Below are 20,049 nucleotides of genomic sequence, written 5' to 3'. Positions count from 1 at the left end.
TTAGTTATTTCCTTCCCTTTACCCTTTACCCGTTTGTGGTGTTATCTGCACATTTTTTTTTTTTTACTATTTAGTTCACCGACCCACTAACTATTTGATATATTGCATCACTCACACTAACAGCATTTCTGCAGAGAGTACTGTCTGCATCTATCTTTCTTGCTTGTGACTTGTGGGTTGTATGACAGGTAGAAGAAGCAGGGCTTCAACTTCCTTTGATTCTGAACCTAAGAGGACCTTCCTTAGATTGAGGATGGAAGCAAGAGGAAAGAGAGTCGTTAGTGCTGAGGAAGAGGAGGAGTATTTTGAACCAGACATGGATGAGAATATGAAAAACCATCATGAAGAAGAGGCTCACAACCATGGCAGAGAAGGCCCAGTGCATCATGCTGGACAAGAGAGAAGAGTTCTGGGATCCTACATCAATCCAAACCCAGGAAACTGTGGAAGTAGCATCCAAAAGCTAACCATACATGCCAACAACTTTGAACTAAAGGCACAGCTCATCATCCTTATTCAGAACAACTGTTCATTCGGAGGAAGTGTTCAAGAAGATCCCAATCAACATCTAACCACCTTCCTGAGGATATGTGATACTGTGAAGTCTAATGGTGTTCATCCTGACACCTACAGACTGCTTCTATTCCCCTTCTCACTCAAGGACAAGGCATCTAAATGGCTGGAATCCTTCCCAAAGGAGAGCTTAACAACCTGGGAGGATGTGGTGAACAAGTTCTTGGCGAGATTCTATCCTCCTCAAAGAATCAACAGGTTGAGAGATGAAGTTCAAACTTTTAGACAACAGGATGGTGAGACTCTCTACGAAGCATGGGAGAGATTTAAAGACTTGACAAGAAGGTGCTCGCCAGATATGTTCAATGAATGGGTGCAGTTACACATTTTCTATGAAGGTCTTTCTTATGAATCAAAGAAGGTAGTAGACCGCTCATCCGGGGGATCTCTGAACAAGAAGAAGACCATTAAAGAAGCCATAGATGTCATTGAGACTGTAGCTGAGAATGACTACTTCTATGTTTCTGAAAGAGGCAACACTAGAGGAGTGATGGAGCTGAACAACGTGGATGCACTGCTAGCTCAAAACAAGGTGATCACCAAGCAGCTGGCTTACCTTACCAAGAAGATGGAGAGGAATCAAGTAGCAGTAATCACCACCTCAACAGCAGCTCAAGAAGGAGTGAATGAAGAAGCAGAGGGTGATCAGGAACAAGCCAACTACATTGGAAATCTACCTAGGCAGAACCATGACCCATAGTCCAAAACCTATAATCCTGGTTGGAGGAACCACCCAAACTTTGGGTGGGAAATCAACAAGACCAAGGCCAAGATCAGATACGCCACAACCCCAACAACAATGCAGCTCACCAACATTCCACATAGAGATCATATCAGCACCCACCTAACAACACACCTCAACATCCATACCAAAGCCAAAATGGCCCTTCTCATCCCTCCAATCTCAACTCACCATCATCGGAAGAAAGACTATCAAGGATTGAAACTCTACTTGAAAGCATATGTAAGGAAATCCAAGATAACAAAGTGTTCAAGGAGGAGGTGCGAGCCAATATCAAGAACCAGGGAGACACCATCAAGAAGCTGGAATTTCAAGTGGGATACCTTTTTGAGAAGATTTCCAAACCTACTGATAGCTTCCCAAGTGACACAGAGAAGAACCCAAGAGGTGAAGCAAAGAAGGTCAGATGGGAAGATTGCAAGATGGTCACTATAAGTGATAAGGGGACTGAGGAAGAGCCGAACAAACCATTAGAACAACCTGGAGATACATCAGCAGAGAAACAGGAAGAGGATCACCAAGAAACCAAAATTTCACAGAAGGAGCTGCTGACCAGAAAAAGCTTTCTCATGTTGGACCAAATTGGGGTTTGGATGGATATAGTGACATATAATCCTACCAACACTTTGATTTGGAAATACATGTGGTATAATCAGTGACCATACTTCATCTCTTCTCATGAGCAATTGGACCAAGGAATTGGCTATTGATCAAGATTTGAGAGATTGAATTACCAAGGAATTGGAGTTCAATCACTTAAGATTGCCAAGGAGATCAATGAATGCATTGATTGAGGAAGAGATGAAAATGAACTTGATCCGGAGAATGCAACATCTCCTAAGCCCAATGAATCCCCCATTTCTGATCTTACCCATTCTCTTTAATTTTTGCAATTTACTTTCATGCTAAATTCCCCATTCCCCATTTAAGATTCTGCAATTTACTTTCCGTCATTTATATTCAGCTCTTTATTCCCAGCATTTACATTTTCTGCTATTTACTTTCCGCCATTTAATTTCCTGCAACTCTCACATCAAATTCTGCTTAGCTCAACTAGAACATTCCTCTAATTAAAGTTGATTGACCAATTAATTCCTGTGGGTTTTGACCTCACTCTATTGTGAGTTTTTACTTGATGACAATTCGGTATACTTGCCGACGGAAATTGTTGAGAGACAAGTTTCCGTGCATCAAATTTTTTGCACCAAACCAAGCATTCTAAATCTCCAAACAGCTACCAAAATATCACAAAACCTTATTTAACCTACTAGACTCCCAATTAAACTCAACTAATCAAACAAAATATGAAATTAAACTTATTTTACTAATATGTACAAAAGAGAAAAAATGAAGAGATGTTACCATGGTGGGGGTGTCTCCCACCTAGAACTTTTATTTATTGTCCTTAAGTTGGACTTATGGGGAGCTCTTCATCAAGGTGGCTTGTGCTTGAATTCATCTTGGAACTCCCACCAATGCTTGGTTCTCCATTGTGCCCCAAGATTTCATATTTGTTGCACCAAGTGTTGATGGAGTTCTTTACAAGCATGAGGCTCCCAAAGCTGATCCTCATCTTGTGATCCGGGATCCCACACTTTATTTTCACACCTGTCTTCAAGTTGATCATCATTATTAGTCCAACCGGGTGGTGAATAAGGTGAATTCTCAATAAAGTGGCCGACAATCCTCCTAGACCCCTCTAGTTGAGCACTACTCCAACCTTTATATCTCATGTTTGAAGCATCAACCATAATGAGCCTTGATTTGCAATACCAACCACAAAACATTTTTCTTTTACGCTTCATCCCACAAAGCTCCCTAAGTTGGCCATCCGTTTCAAGAAAACCATATACAAGTTGTATAATAAAGCTAATAGAAATGAATTTCACCCACTCAAATGAAGGAGTTGATGGCAACCTAGGTAAAGAAGCGTCCAAGGGTCTTGACAAAGCGTATTCAATTCCCATCCTCCTTTTTCTAAGGATCTCCACCTCTTCACAAGTTTTCTCAAATGTGATCCTTTGTTCAACAATATTATCTAAGCCTTTTCCCGTACTCAAGTCATAATTGGGAGGGTGAGAAAAATTTACCTCCACAACGCTTTCAAACCCAACGGGAGAAGGTTCTTCATACTCAAAGGATTCTTCATCACTAAGACTTGATGCTTGATCTTCATCACCAAGGGGACTCAATTCTTGCTCTATCCCATCCAATTCTTTATAAGGGACATGACTTGGAGGTTGTGCATATTCCTCCTTAGCATCAAATTCAATCATCTTGGAGCGGTTTTCTTCAATCCTAGACTCCCAAGGTGGTTCCATATCTCCTAAGTCTTCAACCACCTCTTCCTCTTCTTCAATAATTGTAGCTTCCTCCAATTATTTCAAAACGAAGCAACTTCCCTCATTCTCCACCAATCTCTCCTTCATGTTATGCTCTTCATTTGTTTATCCACATGTAACCATGGGAGTTCCTTGAGTATTCAAGCATTGGGATGCTAACCGGTTTACCACCTCGTCCAAGGCGGCTGTGAATTGTTGCACATCCCTTTTCATCTCCTCTTGTCCTTGAACAAGAACATCAAGGATGTCATCTATTGGAGGTTGGGGTGGATGGAAGGGTTCATCAATTTTGGGGAAGGATTCATAGTAGGAAGGTGGTTCTTTTAGGTAGAGTTGTGGTGGTTCAATATTTCCCATTCTTTCCACTTGTTGCACAACACACTCCATGGTTGCTTGAAATTGATCCAATGCTTCCTTGAGACGATCCCTTGACTCTTGTTCTGCTTGGATATCATGAGTAGGACCATATGGCTCTTGGATTGAAGGACATGAGTATTCCTCCATAGGAGGTTGTAGTGGAAAGTAGAGTTCATCTTGTGGTTGAAAGTTTTCATATATTGGAGGTGGTTCATCTTGGTAATAATATGGAGGGGCCGGCTCTTGAAAATGTTGATGTTGGAATAGTGGTGGCTCTTTGTGTGGTTCATATGGCTCATTTGATTGATGGTAGGATGGATATGGATTAGGGTCATATGAAGATGGTTTGTAAGAAGGGGCTTGTGAGTATGGTTGAGGGTTATGTTGGGGATATGGCTCATAGGCTTATGGTGGTGGTTCTTGAAAGTCACAAGGGGATTCACCATAGCCATTAGATTGATATGCATCATAGAATGGCTCTTGTTCATAGTGTGTTGGTGGAGGTTGTTGCCATGAAGATTGATCATATGAATATGGTTCCTCTTACCTTTGGTTATCCCATTCTTGATACACATCTTCATTGTAGCCCTCATTTCCTACAACATAGTTAGAAACAAACTCATAGCCAAAGTGAGAATTCATGATAGCAAGAGAAAATGAAAACAAAATCAAATAAGAAGCAAGAAAATTAAATCCTAAAACTACCAAAAACTAACAAAGAAGCAAAAGGTAAACGTATTTACAATATTCACATATATACAGTAACCAATAACACAACACCATTGCAAGTCTCTGGCAACAGCGCCATTTTGATGAGAGGACTTTTGACGGTTTAGAAATTCACAAATGAATTCTCGTTGCAAGTATAGTTTCTAAACCAAACAATAGTTCTTTCATACAAAAAATTGTTTGTCCCAAGTAACAAACCCCTAAAATTCTATAAATCGAAGTATTTAAACCTCAGGTCATTCTCCCTAGGAATTTCAATAAAGTGTGTTGTTATTGGTTATGGAGCATGTTTTGGGGTTTTTGATAAGAGACATGAAATGTAAACGGCAATAAAAATAAACTAATAACTAAAAAGACCTTGGCAAGGTTTGGCGGTCAAGGATCTCTATCCTAATCACTAACCACAACATGAGAATTGGCAAGGATCAACCCCACTAAGTCATCCTCTAACTAATAAAGGAAAGCTAAGTGAGCTATGTCAATCCAAGACCATAAGTCCTAGTTCTCCACCAAATCAATTAGTGAGATCTAGCGTTAATGGCTCCCTATCGTCAATCACTTGGACATTAGTAACTCAAGAGTTCCTAAGTTACATTCTTAAGCCAAGAGCATAAAATTCTACTCTAAAATCCAACCAAGCATTTTATCAAACACTTGGAAGGCATAAAAGGAAAACATAGTAAAATTGCAAGAAAAGTAATTCTACACTACTCAATTGCAAGGAATTAAACAACAACAAATCAAATGAACAATAAAGGAACATGAATCATAAATTGCATTAAAGGAGAATGGAAGAACAAAGGTGGATCAACATAAAAGTAGAGAATTACAAGAATTAAATGCTAAACTAGAGAGAAGAGATGTAGAAGAAGAAGAAATTACAAAAGAAAAGTAAATCAAAGCATGAATTAAACCTAGATCTAAGAACTAAACCTAATCCTAATTCCTAATTCTAGAGAGAAAAGGGAGCTTCTCTCTCTAGAAAACTAACTAAAGGTTTATGTTGGCTAAACTAATTGCTCCCCTTTTCCTTGGACTTCAATTCTGCATGAAATACACTCAGAAACAAGTTGGATTTGGGCCTAGGTAGCTCAGAAATCGCTTAGCGTTTTGCCTTTAAGTGGGCCACGTGAGAGTATTGGAACGTGCGCGCCGTGTGCGCGTGCGCGTCGATTGGCAAATTCTTCATCCGCGCGGACACGGCATGTACGCTTACGCGTCTCTATGCGAAACCACTTCTGCGCATGCACGCCTTGTACGCATGCACGTCCATTGATGCACTCCCAATCTTTGTTTCTTCATGCATTCTCCCTTTTTCATGCTTTTCTCCTCATTTCTTCCATCCAATACTTGCCTGAAATCACTCAACAAACACATCAAGGCATCGAATGGAATTAAAGTGAATCAAAATCACCAATTTAAGGGCCTAAAAAGCATGTTTTTACACTTAAACACAATTCAAGGGAGAATTACAAAACCATGCTATTTCATTGAATAAATGTGGGAAAAGGTGATAAAATATCCTAAAATAAGCACAAGATAAACCATGAAATCAGGGGTTATCAAATCTCCCCACACTTAAACTAAGCATGTCCTCATGCTAAAATCAAGAAATAAGCAAATGGTGTTAACACTTATTCAATGCAAGCTTACTAAATGCAATCTATCTATATGCAACCTATTTACATGAATGCAACAGCTTAGTCAAAGTATATCAACTTCCAAGAATACACATACAAGTACAACGGCTAAGGCAATTGTAGTCAAACAAACCCACAATTGAATTGAATCATTGAAATATTTTCCAAACTTGCAAGAAAAAGATGATCATGGGTGGAAACATGTAATTGAGCAATCGAACCCTCAACGGATGTGTATCCGCTCTAGTTACTCAAGTGTATGGGGTTGATTCACTCAATTCTCCCCTAATCATGCTTTCCAAGATTTGTTTTTCATCTAACAATCAACAATTATTTCATGCATGCATACAAATATCATGAGGATTTTTCCATAGGTTGTAATGGGGCTAGGGTCAAGGTAGGATGCATATGGTCAAGTGAGTTTGAAATTTGAATCTTTGATCAACTTAAACTTCCCACCTAACTTATGACTACCTATACAATTCTAAACAAACCTAACTACCCATTCTTCACTTTTTCACACATTCATGCATTCTCTTTTGATCACCACATATATGCATTGATTTTTATTGAACCTTGACTTTAGGGCATTTTTGTCCCCCTTTTTATTGCAATTCTTTTTCTTTCTTTTTCTATTTCTATTATATTTTTTTCAAACTAAAATGTATACAAGAACACCAATGCATATGGTTTACACATGATTAATACATGAGTATGTACCCAATTCCCAAGATTCTCAACACAAATACAAAAACACACTTTTATCTCTACCCAATGTTCCCAACTTTCCCAAAATCAAATGATAAACACTCTCACTAGCCTAAGCTAATCAAAGATCCAAATTAAGGGATATTTATTATTTTTCACTTAGGCTTGTAATGTGCTACAATTAAGAACAAATGGGTTAAGCATAAGCTCAAAATTGGCTAACAATGGAAGATAAAAGGTAGGCTATTTGGGTAAGTGAGCTATTTGAACAATGGCCTCAATCATATAAATGTATGTATACACAAAATAATGGACATATAGAATTAAACAAATCAAAGATTACAATCATAGAAAGAGGATGATGCACACAAGAATGAAAATAAGTGGGTATATGATGTAGCTAGACAATTAGGCTCAAATCTCACATGCTTGTGTTCTTAGCTCAAAAACATGATCCACAAAGTATATAATTCAAGCAAGTTCTAAATAAAAAAAATTTTCAATCAATTAGGGTGCCCCTATAGATAAAATTCTTGAAAATTTTCATTATTTTGACTAAGCTTAATATATACATATGCAAAATAAGAAAATGCAACTAAGAATCCTAAAATGAAATGTAAAAGTGTTGGGATTAGAAACTTGTTACTCAAAACCGCCGAGTGGTCGGACGACCTCCCCACACTTAAAAGTTTGCACCGTCCTCGGTGCACTAAATGAGCAAGGGGGTACGGCAACTCTCCGAGTTGCCACCTTCATCTGATAGGTCAACCGGTTGCTGCGTGTTCTTCCTCCCGCTTCCCTTTTTGCTTTTGGTGCATCGATCATGAAAAACAAAATAAACATCGTAAGATGAAAATATACAAAAGCTAGGAAGCGTGAATTGTTGGAATGAGGTGAATCACTAGAATTGAGAGAGTGAATTAGTGTGACACTGATGAAAAATAGGTGTGTGGGTTCTAAAATTGCGCGCGGTTTAGAACACACACACACGCTAGTATAAAAAGCCATGTCACATTTACACGAAAGAAAGCATACACTTCACTCATTCTAGTGTGCTTGAAGTACTTCAAAGAAGACTTGTAGGTTAAGTCAACCAAACAAGTAGTGAAGAGGCATGAAAGCATTCAAGAAATTAATCAAGCCATTGTGAAATTGGATAGTGCATGGACATTGATTGATGTGTAGGTAGACTTAGTGAACAAAATGGTATATGAAACTCACACAACAATCAATGACACATATTGAAAATGTTATCACACCTAAGTGACATAGAGGTGAAACACATGGATGCTATGGAACTTAGAAAAAAGAGGATAGAAGTGAAAATCAATCACATAGCTAGCATGGTCCACAAAGCTTGAAAAGCTCAAAAATATGTCACTAGGTAAGCTTTCGATCCAACTTCACAACTCTACAATCTCAATGCATGAAATAAGTGATGCTCTGAACAAGCATCCTAAAAAAATTTCATTGATCATGTACAATTTCCTAACAATGGATAATGAAAGCATGGTGGCCAAAATATGTAATTCAAAGAGTTAAGATGCATGAAGGCAACGTAACATATACTTGGTGTTCAAAGACATTAAGCATGAAAAGTTCCAAACCAAGTAACCAAATACAACCTCATCACAGAAATCCAACAATGACAACTAAAACAATGATATTAAACTAACATCCCATTAGTAATAAGTAGCAGTAAATGGTAAACAAGATTAGTAATCCAACACTTATAATGGAAAACAAAAATTAAACTAACTAACTAACTAAAAGAAATGGTGTTACATGATGCTTGGTAGTGTTGGATGATGTTTGAAGGGTGGAAAGAGAAGAGAAGAAGGAAAGGAATGGAAAGAAGATAAGAAAAGAAGGTGAGTGAAACAGGGCAATCCACGCGTGCGCATCATGTGCGCGTAAGCGTGGATTGATGAAATGGAAGCGACGCGTACGCGCGGCTAACGTGTATGCGTGCATGGCAAAGCAGAGAGTCAACGCGTACGCGCAAGGTACGCGTGTGTGTGCCCTGGGGCACAAAGTTGGCACCCTTCAGACACAACTCTCGGGTGAATGTATGGGAAGTGGAAAAATTCAATTCACGCGTACGCGTACATGACGCGTGCACGTGGATGGCCGAAAATACTTGGGCATGCGAACACGGGAAGCACGTGTACGCGTGGATGGTGCTCTATTTTTCAAAATTTTTCTACATTTTTGCACCAAACCAAGCATTCCAAACCTCCAAACATCTACCAAAACAACACAAAACCTTATTTAACCTACTAGACTCCCAATTAAACTCAACTAATCAAACAAAACATGAAATTAAATCTATTTTACTAATATGTACAAAAGAGAAAAAATGAAGAGATGTTACCATAGTGGGGTGTCTCTCACCTAGCACTTTTGTTTATTGTCCTTAAGTTGGACTTATGGGGAGCTCTTCATCAAGGTAGCTTGTACTTGAATTCATCTTGGAAATCCCACCAATGCTTGCTTCTCCATTGTGCCCCAAGATTTCTTATTTGTTGTACCAAGTGTTGATGGAGTTCTTTACAAGCTTGGGGCTCCAGTTGATCCTCATCTTGTGATCCGGGATCTCACACTTTATTTTCACACCCGTGTTCAAATTGATCATCATTATTAGTCCAACCGGGTGGTGAGTAAGGTGAATTCTCAATAAAGTGGCTGACAATCCTCCTAGACCCCTCTAGTTGAGCACTACTCTAACCTTTATATCTCATGTTTGAAGCATCAACCATAATGAGCCTCGATTTGCAATGCCAACCACAAAACATTTTTCTTTTACGCTTCATCCCACAAAGCTCCCTAAGTTGGTCATTCGTTTCAAGAAAACCATATTCAAGTGGTATAATAAAGCTAATAGAAATAAATTTCACCCACTCAAATGAAGGAGTAGATGGCAACCTAGGTAAAGAAGCATCCAAGGGTCTTGACAAAGCGTATTCAATTTTCATCCTCCGTTTTCTAAGGATCTCCACCTCTTTACAAGTTTTCTCAAATGTGATCCTTTGTTCAACAATATTATCTAAGCCTTTTCCCATACTCAAGTCATAATTGGGAGGGTGAGAAAAATTTACCTCCACAATGCTTTCAAACCCAACGGGAGAAGGTTCTTCATGCTCAAAGGATTCTTCACCACTAAGACTTAATGCTTGATCTTCATCACCAAGGGAACTCAATTCTTGCTCTATCCCATCCAATTCTTCATAAGGGATATGCCTTGGAGGTTGTGCTTCCTTAGCATCAAATTCAATCATCTTGGAGGGGTTTTCTTCAATCCTAGACTCCCAAGGTGGTTCCGCATCTCCTAAGTCTTCAACGACTTCTTCCCCTTCTTCAACAATTGTAGCTTCCTCCAATTTTTCCAATACGAAGCAACTTCTCTCATTCTCCACCAATCTCTCCTTCATGTTATGCTCCTCATTTGTTTCTCCACATGTAACCATGGGAGTTCCTTGAGTATTCAAGCATTGGGATGCTAACCGATTTACCACCTCGTCCAAGGCGGCCGTGAATTGTTGCACATCCCTTTTCATCTCCTCTTGTCCTTGAACAAGAACATCAAGGATGTCATCTATTGGAGGTTGGAGTGGATGGAAGGGTTCATCAATTTGGGGGAAGGATTCATAGTAGGAAGGTGGTTCTTTTTGGTAGAATTGTGGTGGTTCAATATTTCCCATTCATTCCACTTGTTGCACAACATACTCCATGGTTGCTTGAAATTGACCCAACGCTTCCTTGAGACGATCCCTTGACTCTTGTTCTGCTTGGATATCATGAGTAGGACCATATGGCTCTTGGATTGAAGGACATGAGTATTCTTCCATAGGAGGTTGTGGTGAAAAGTAGAGTTCATCTTGTGGTTGAAAGTTTTCATATATTGGAGGTGGTTCATCTTGGTAATAATATGGAAGGGCCGGCTCTTGAAAATGTTGATGTTGGAGTAGTGGTGGCTCTATGTGTGGCTCATATGGCTCATATGATTGTTGGTAGGATGGATATGGATTAGGGTCATATGAAGATGGTTGGTAAGAAGGGGCTTGTGAGTATGGTTGAGGGTTATGTTGGGGATATGGCTCATAGGCATATGGTGGTGGTTCTTGAAAGTCACAAGGGGATTCACCATAGCCATTAGATTGATATGCATCATAGAATGGCTCTTGTTCATAGTGTGTTGGTGGAGGTTGTTGCCATGAAGATTGATCATATGCATATGGCTCCTCTTACCTTTGGTTATCCCATTCTTGATACACATCTTCATTGTAGCCCTCATTTCCTACAACATAGTTAGAAACAAACTCATAGCCAAAGTGAGAATTCATGATAGCAAAAGAAAATGAAAACAAAATCAAATAAGAAGCAAGAAAATTAAATCCTAAAACTACCAAAAACTAACAAAGAAGCAAAAGGTAAACCTATTTACAATATTCACATATATATAATAACCAATAACACAACACCATTGTAAGTCTCCGGCAACGGCGCCATTTTGATGAGAGGACTTTTGACGGTTTAGAAATTCACAAATGAATTCTCGTTGCAAGTATAGTTTCTAAACCAAACAATAGTTCTTTCATACAAAAATTTGTTTGTCACAAGTAACAAACCCCTAAAATTCTATAAATCGAAGTATTTAAACCTCGGGTCATTCTCCCTAGGAATTTCAATAAAGTGTGTTGTTATTGGTTATGGAGCATGTTTTGGGGTTTTTGATAAGAGCCATGAAATGTAAACGGCAATGAAAATAAACTAATAACTAAAAAGACCTTGGCAAGGTTTGGTGGTCAAGGATCTCTATCCTAATCACTAACCACAACATGAGAATTGGCAAGGATTAACCCCACTAAGTCATCCTCTAACTAATAAAGGAAAATCAAGTGAGCTATGTCAATCCAAGACCATAAGTCCTAGTTCTCCACCAAATCAATTAGTGAGATCTAGCGTTAATGTATCCCAATCATCAATCACTTGGACATTAGTAACTCAAGAGTTTCTAAGTTACCTTCCCAAGCCAAGAGCATAAAATTCTACTCTAAAATCCAACCAAGCATTTTATCAAACACTTGGAAGGCATAAAAGGAAAACATAGTAAAATTGCAAGGAAAGTAATTCTACACTACTCAATTGCAAAGAATTAAACAACAACAAATAAAATGAACAATAAAGGAACATAAATCATAAATTGCATTAAAGGAGAATGGAAGAACAAAGGTGCATCAACATAAAAGTAGAGAATTACAAGAATTAAATGCTAAAGTAGAGAAAGAAGATGTAGAAGAAGAAGAAGAAATTACAAAAGAAAATAAAATCAAAGCATGAATTAAACCTAGATCTAAGAACTAAACCTAATCCTAATTCCTAATTCTAGAGAGAAGATGGAGCTTCTCTCTCTAGAAAACTAACTAAAGGTTCATGTTGGCTAAACTAATTGCTCCTCCTTTGCTTGGACTTCAATTCTGCATGAAATACACTCAGAAACAAGTTAGATTTGGGCTTGGGCTATTCAGAAATCACCCCCAGCATTTTGCCTTTAAGTGGGCCACGTGAGAGTATCGGCGCATGCGCGCCGTGTGCGCGTGCACGTCGATTGCAAATTCTTCATCCTCGCGGACGTGGCATGTACGCTTGCGCGTCTCTATGCGAAACCACTTCTGTGTGTGCTCGCATTGTACGCGTGCGCGTCCATTGATGCACTCCCAATCTTTGTTTCTTCATGCATTCTCCCTTTTGCATATTTTTCTCCTCATTTCTTCCATCCAATACTTGCCTGAATCACTCAACAAACACATCAAGGCATCGAATGGAATTAAAGTGAATCAAAATCACCAATTTAAGGGCCTAAAAATCATGTTTTTACACTTAAGCACAATTCAAGGGAGAATTACAAAACCATGCTATTTCATTGAATAAATGTAGGAAAAGGTAATAAAATCCCCTCAAATAAGTACAAGATAAACCACGAAATTGGGAGTTATCAGTAATAGACATGATGGTGGGGATACTAATCAGAATGTAGGGGTACCAACAGAGGTATTGATCTTCCTGAAATTAGTCAATACAAGTCGAGTAATGGGAGAAGGCTCGAGAAGGACTGTGGTGACAAGGAGTAATCACCGAAAATTCCACCAAAAAGAGAAGGGAAAGAAGATTACATCAAAGAGCCAGAACTTCAAGAAGAATGGTTATGTCCCTCCACATTCTTAGCTCCAGAACAATCACTAGAGGAGCGACAACTGCCAGCAACATGGTAAAGGAAAGCAGACGAGCACTCAATTGGATAATTCAAGGTGTCTGAGATGTGGAAAGTATCATCCATACAAGCCCTGTCGTTTGGGTATAGGTTTCTGCTACAGTTTTGGGTTAACTAGGCATATGTCTTGGAATTGTCCACATAGAAAAAGTCAGGACGCAGTCAAGTCTTATTCTCAGATCCAAGGTAATTGAAAACTAGTATCTGCATTGATTTAACTGCCTTGCATAAAATGGGAATGTAGTATTTATTTGTAACACGTGATGAAGTTGTGAGAACTGTGATTTTTCCAAATGAATTAGCAGCCAATGATATTCAATTATTGAGATAAAGCGATTTTTGGTTAACATAGAGGAATGCTTAGGTTCTTAGATGCTAACAGATCAGAGTGACGCAACGAAAGCGGGTTGAACCAATTCAAGAATTCAATTTGAGTTATATCTAAGGGCCGATAATTGCACAGAATTGTTATTCGAATTTAGTGACGATGAAATATAGTGGAGAGGAATGACAAGGGTTTATCTTTTAATTGCTAATCGGTTAGGCGGCGAGTGAAGTTTTGACCAAATCCCTACTACAAGGGAGTTTCCTGAAGTGTTTCTTGAGGATGTACCAGAATTTCTACCGCAAGAAGAGATGAAATTTGTAATAAACTTAGTGCCGGGAGCTGAACCAGTTTCGATTGCCTCATATAAGGTGACACTGCTAGAACCAACAGAACTTAGAATCTAGCAAAAGGGAGTACTAGAGGAGAAAATCTGTTCGGCCAAGTGTTTTCCTATGGTGAGTTTCGATTTTGTTAGTAGAAAAGAAAGACGATGGCAAGAGGCTTTATGCGAGAGAGAGAGAGAGAGAGAGAGAGAGAGAGAGAGAGAGAGTAACTGAATCTTTATGATCCAATCTATCCTTTCTCTTGTAACTTACACTGTAGTTTTGTTTCGAATTTCCTTCTTGGAAGGGGATTTGAACATCTTTCCAACTGTATTCTTTGCTCGCATATATTCATGCGTGAATCTTGTCCCTTTTGAGGTAAGCTTGAACTTGTTCGATATATCAATCGATCCTGGAATCCTCACAAACTTGTATGTCTTTCAAAAATCAGTTTAGATTTGCTTAATTCGATATGCCTTGTTCTTTTTATCAACGCTTTGACTTGGATTCCTTTCTTGAGATGCACCTTAATTCTTCTTCTTGTACATTTCATTATTCTTCTACCACTTTTGTGCGACCGCAATACAAGACATTCTTCTGACTTCTCGTGAACACCGATTGTGCAGTTCGTTCGTCTTTTGAGCTTAGTGTCCTTTCGACAATCAACTCAAGCCTAGTTTAGCATCACGTACAATTCTTTTATGTAACCACCAAGACTTTGGTTCCTTAGACTTCTAGAGGCAAAAGATGAAGCGTGTAAGTGTGTGACATCAAGAAGAGTTTTGGAGCTTCAATTCTTGCCAATCATATTGCCTATGATTAAGTTGATGCGCTAAGACGGAAAGTTTGTATGGATACCTGAATGCGAAGTATGATTTCGAACCTTGAGAGAAAAGATTAACTTCAGTGCAAGTATTCGTGATACCCAAACCTGATGAACCATTCGGAATTGATGCGATGTATTATCAAAGGGCTTAGGATGCGAGCGGATGCAACAGTGTGGTAGGGTGACGAAAGGCCTCAATAGGAAAACTCTGAGTATTGTTTAGAGTACTATTAAGGAAAAAGATCCGTTAAGTAAGGTTGTAGCCTTAAATTGGGTGTTGAGGAAGTAGATGGAAGTATCAGACTATATCGATTGCAAATTTCAAATAATTGCAAGATCGAATGTCAGGGAACGCATTAGGATGATAAGGAGCTACGAAGGATGTTGAATTTTGTTAAATCAGAAGATCGACAAGTGATCGAGAGAGACAAGGAAAGAATTTGGAGGGATAAAAAGAGGATTTTGCATCGAATGTCGGAAGTTGAGTCCTAAACTAGTGTCTGAAGTCCTCAAGAGCAAATTTTGATTCGTCCTAAAGTTACTAAGATGTTTCATGATTCAAAGAAGATATTTTGAGTGGCCATAAATGAAGAATGATGTGGCAATGCATGTAACTGAGTATTTGACACGTTAGAATGTGAAGGTTGAGCACTAGAAGCTACCTGGAATGCTGCAATCTCTAGGGGTTGCACAATGAAAATGGGGAGGTATTGTTATGGATTTCATAATGGAGTTGCCATGGTTTAGGACAGGATTTGATGTCGTCAGGTAATTGTGTATTGAGTAACCAAGTCCACTTACGTTCCGCCTATCAAAGTAAACTATTCATTGAAGACATTGGCGAGACTATATATTAGAAAGATAGTAAGTTTCCACGGTGCATTAATTGCCTCAGTGTTGAAATGTACCCGAAAAATCAAGTGTCCTAGGTCCCAAATTTGATAGCCAGGACAACAGCAAAAAGATTAAGCAAATTCGAGTTAAGATTCCAACTTTGCGAGCCGACAGAAGAGTTATGCAAATATCAGAGGAGGAAACCTAGATAGTTTGAAGAAGGAAGTTACACATTCTTGGAGGTTACTTCAATAGACTGGAATCATTGAGCAATCAAAACTAAGGGGTTGAAATCAAGGTGTATTGGGACCTGAGTTTGTGGTAGAAATGACCGAATAGATTAAGAAAATCCGGAATAGGATGCTTACTGCTCAAAGTCATCAGAAAAGCTACGCCGATTAGAGATAGAAACCATTAGAGTTTAATGAAGCTAATCATGTATTCTTTAGGGTTACTCCAACAACAGGAGTGAGTAGAGCGATCAAGACTAAGAAACTGAATTCTTGTTATATCGGTCCATTTCAGATAGCTCTACCACTGCATCTTTCAAACTTGCGCGACATGTTTCACGTCTCGCAGCTCTGAAAGTACACTTCTGGTACCAATCATGTCTTAGAACCTAAATCAGTTCAATTGAGAGAGGGTCTGACGCTTCAAGTGACTCCAATTAGAATTGGCGATCCCAATGTTAAGCGACTAAGCGGAAAAGAAGTTTCATTGGTAAAGGTTGCTTGGAGTCGAACTGGAATTGAGGAATACAAGTTGAGCTGGAATTGAGGAACACACTTGGAAACTTGAATCAGAAATGAGAAAAGAGTGCCCGCACCTATTTTTAGGTAACTAAATCTAAATTTTGGGGACAAAATTACTAATTAGGTGGGTTGGATGTAAACTCTGTAAAATTAATAAATAATTAGCTAATAAATTAATTATTATTTAAAGAAAACTAGAAAATTAAATTTTATAGTTTAGAGAAACAGAAATATTTAAAATACAAATTTTAACACTAATTCTAAAGATTTTGATCCAAAACCGGGTCTCAATGGGCCAAACCGGTCAAACCGAACTCAAACCGGATCAAAAGCCCAATATATAAGACCATGACTCAGCCTTCTTCCCCAAATCATAAAGGGAATCATGCTGGAAATTGGGGAGAGGAGAGCAAATAAGAACCCTAATCCCTTTCAATGTTTAAACTTCCATATCTCTCAATCTGGAGCACCGGTCACCGCACCGTTTGCGACCACGCGACCACCGCATCGAGCTCTTCAAAACCATCTAAACAAAGTGGTAAGAAATTTGCATTTTCTCACCCAACCTTCTTCTCTTCAGTTCGAAATTTTGGGATTTTGGTGTTGAGGAATTGAATAATTTTGATGGTTTAGGTGAACTCAAGCTGCGGGTAATCTCGGGGTTTCGTCAAAAAATACCAGTGGGCACGGTAAGAAACAATTAAACCCTTATAAATTATTGAAATTGGTAACCCTATGTTTATTGTAGTAAAATTGTGTGGTATTAGATTAAATTTTATGGATTGGATTCAAATTGGTGGATGTTGGATGCTTGATTTAAGCCTTAGAAGCTGGGAATTTATTTGGTGAGGAGTTGGAGACTTGGAGCTTGTGGAGGAGAGGACTTTGGGGTTTTGTGTGGCTTAGCGAGGAATCAGCCAAGGTATGGTTTTGGTTTCTTGTAGTTAATGTATAATGTCACGTGAAAACTTAGGCTAGTTGACTGTAGGATAAGTTGAAGTATATGAATTGTTGAAGATTAGTGACTATTATTAGAAATTATTGAATAGATTGGATGAATTTTGTATGTTGGCATGTTATGGCTTGAGTGGGAAGTGTATGAACATGGTTAGGAACATTTGGGACTGTTTTGGTTGTGAAATTATTGGTTTGGAATTGAGAATTTTGGAAAGTTAGTGATTTTGTAAACTTTGGTGAAAACTAATTTTTGACAAACTTCGACGGGCCATAACATGGCTTTCGGACCCTTAAATTTTGTCAAACTTATCTTGAATGAAAATTGGGTCCGTGAGGTTTACAACATTTGAAGAACAGACTAAAAATGATTTTTAACGACAAAGTTATTCACGTTCGAAGTAGGGTGTGTAAAATTGATTTCTGCAGACGTAACAGCTTTTTGGAAAAAAACACAAGGCATGCGTACACGAAAACATGCATGCGTACGCGAGAGTTTTCCCTTGTTCAATACACTCGCATACGTAAGAGGTGGATGCTTACACAACTTTGCCCATTTATACACTCATGCGTACGCATGAGGCATGCGTATGCTGGAATGACCAAAATTTGAACGTATGCGTACGCGGCAGTGTACTTGCTTACGCGAAATTGCAAAAAATTGCATCCATGCATACGCAAGGGGTGGCATGCGTACACATGACCACCATATTTTGTAAAAGTTGTATTTTTGAGTTCTTAACCTATCCTCTAGCCTTGCAAACCTCTATAAAGCCTGTTTAGGATCCGATAGTGAGTTTTTATAGTTTGGAAAAAGTGTGAACAAGTTGAATGAGTTGAATAGAGATTGAGAGGAAGTTTAGAAGTGGATAACTAAGTTAATGAGGTGTTGGTAATGTTGAATGAGAAGAGATTGATAAAGATTATAATAATAACGATGAATTACAATTGAATGAGGTATGAATTAATGATGATGATGACATTGATGAATGATGAATTAAAAATCTATTTGGAATGAGCATTTGTAATTTTCTGAAACACGAGTTTTCCTTAGTATACGCAATGGCTTGCCACCACTTGCTCCAGGTAGAGACTCGACACTTGATGCATGTGCGTCTTAGTTAGTTAATTAGTTAGTTTAGGTCTTTAATTTATGAACTTCATTCAATAATTAAGTGGTTTCATTGCTAATCATCACTTATTTGTACATGAAGGAAAGCATTAAACATCAAGAAGAATTTTGGTTCATTCATGAATATATGAGCTTAAATATTGAATTTTTGTATTTAAGGATTATTCATGATTATATGAGCCATGTTTGATGCAATGTTGTTTATTGATTTCTTGTTATAAGGGATTAGAAGTGACAAAGCAAGAAACATGAAGGATGCATGTCTTGGAATCAATGAAGCAAGGTAGCTAGCAAATCTCCTTGGAGGCGCTTATAGTGGCGTTTCAAGCGCTTATAGTGGCGCCTCAAGTGCCTATAATGGCGCTCCCAACGCCAGAAAAGAAAAGAAGAAGGAAGTGCTTGAATTGTCTAGCGCCTTTGAACAAGGAAGCAAGCATCAATTGAGAGGCACCTAGTGATGCTTCCAGCGCCTATAGTGTCGCTGGAGTGACACTTCCAGCGCCTAAAGCGCCCATGCTCTCCTCTCCGGGGAACCAACACTTGGTGCCTCATTAGTGGCGTCTAAAGTGCCCAAAGTGGTGCCTAAAGCACCCATGTTTCTCACCTCCAGGGCACCCATTGGATGCCTCGATAATGGTGGTCTAGGCACCCAAATTTGCGCCTCAAGCGCCCATGTTTATCATTCTCTAGGGCTAGAAAGTTTGAGTAGCAAGAGTGGCATTTCAAGTGTCCAAACTGGCGCATAAAATTCCCCTAGAAACACTCTCCAAGGCACCCATTTGATGCCTCAATAATGGCGCTTTAGGAGCCTAAATTGGTGCCTCAAGCACCTTTCCAACCTTCGTCCAAGACACCAACATTGTGGATCTCATTGGTCGCATTTCAAGAGCCCAACTTGGTGCCTCAAGAACCCTTGCTTGTCACCCTCTAGGGCACTAATTTGATGCCTCAATAGTGGTGCTCTAAGCACCCAAATTGGCGCCTCAAGCGCCCTCTTTCATCATGCCTCTAGGGAGCAAGTTTGTGCCTCCAAAAAAGCGCTTCAAGCTCCCAATTTGGCGCCTTAAACACGACTACTGGTGCCACCTTCTAGAGATCAAATTTGGTGCCAAACTTGGCACTTCAAGCGCTAATCAAGGGTAAAAAGTAAGAAGCGTTGGAAGTTTCAAGCGCCTTCGAAGGCCATATTCAAGCAAGCAACCAAGACAAGGCTCAAAGTGATGCCTCAAGTGCCCAACCATTTGGAGCATTCAAGTTGTCATACAAAGTGTGCTACAAAGTGAGCTACACTACCTCAAGGAGCACACTTTCTTATTCATGCATCCTAGCTTTAATTGATTTCGAAGCCCAAGTTAACAAGCCCACATCAAGCCAAAGTTTAAAAATCCAATTGATAAGTGTAGAATGTGAGAAGGGGTAAATGGTAAATCTAAGGGAGTGAATATTATAAAAAAGGGGTTTCCGTAGCTAGTTAAAAAGGGGTTTTTTGGACTCTAGACACGAGACTTCACTTCTACTTCTTTTACTTCCCTTTTGTA

General features: G+C 38.9%; 1 non-coding gene across 1 annotated transcript; it reads right to left on the bottom strand.

Annotated features, from left to right (window-relative positions):
- Positions 1 to 769: 769 nt before the first annotated feature.
- On the bottom strand, positions 770 to 876 carry LOC112781538 (small nucleolar RNA R71). The gene has a single exon (XR_003192311.1). It is a non-coding gene; the product is annotated as a small nucleolar RNA R71 (small nucleolar RNA).
- Between the last annotated feature and the right edge of the window lie 19,173 nt (positions 877 to 20,049).

Source organism: Arachis hypogaea, chromosome 19 (genome assembly GCF_003086295.3).
Source record: "Arachis hypogaea cultivar Tifrunner chromosome 19, arahy.Tifrunner.gnm2.J5K5, whole genome shotgun sequence".
Classification (NCBI taxonomy): Eukaryota; Viridiplantae; Streptophyta; class Magnoliopsida; order Fabales; family Fabaceae; genus Arachis; species Arachis hypogaea.
This window is presented reverse-complemented; position numbering and strand designations above follow the sequence as displayed.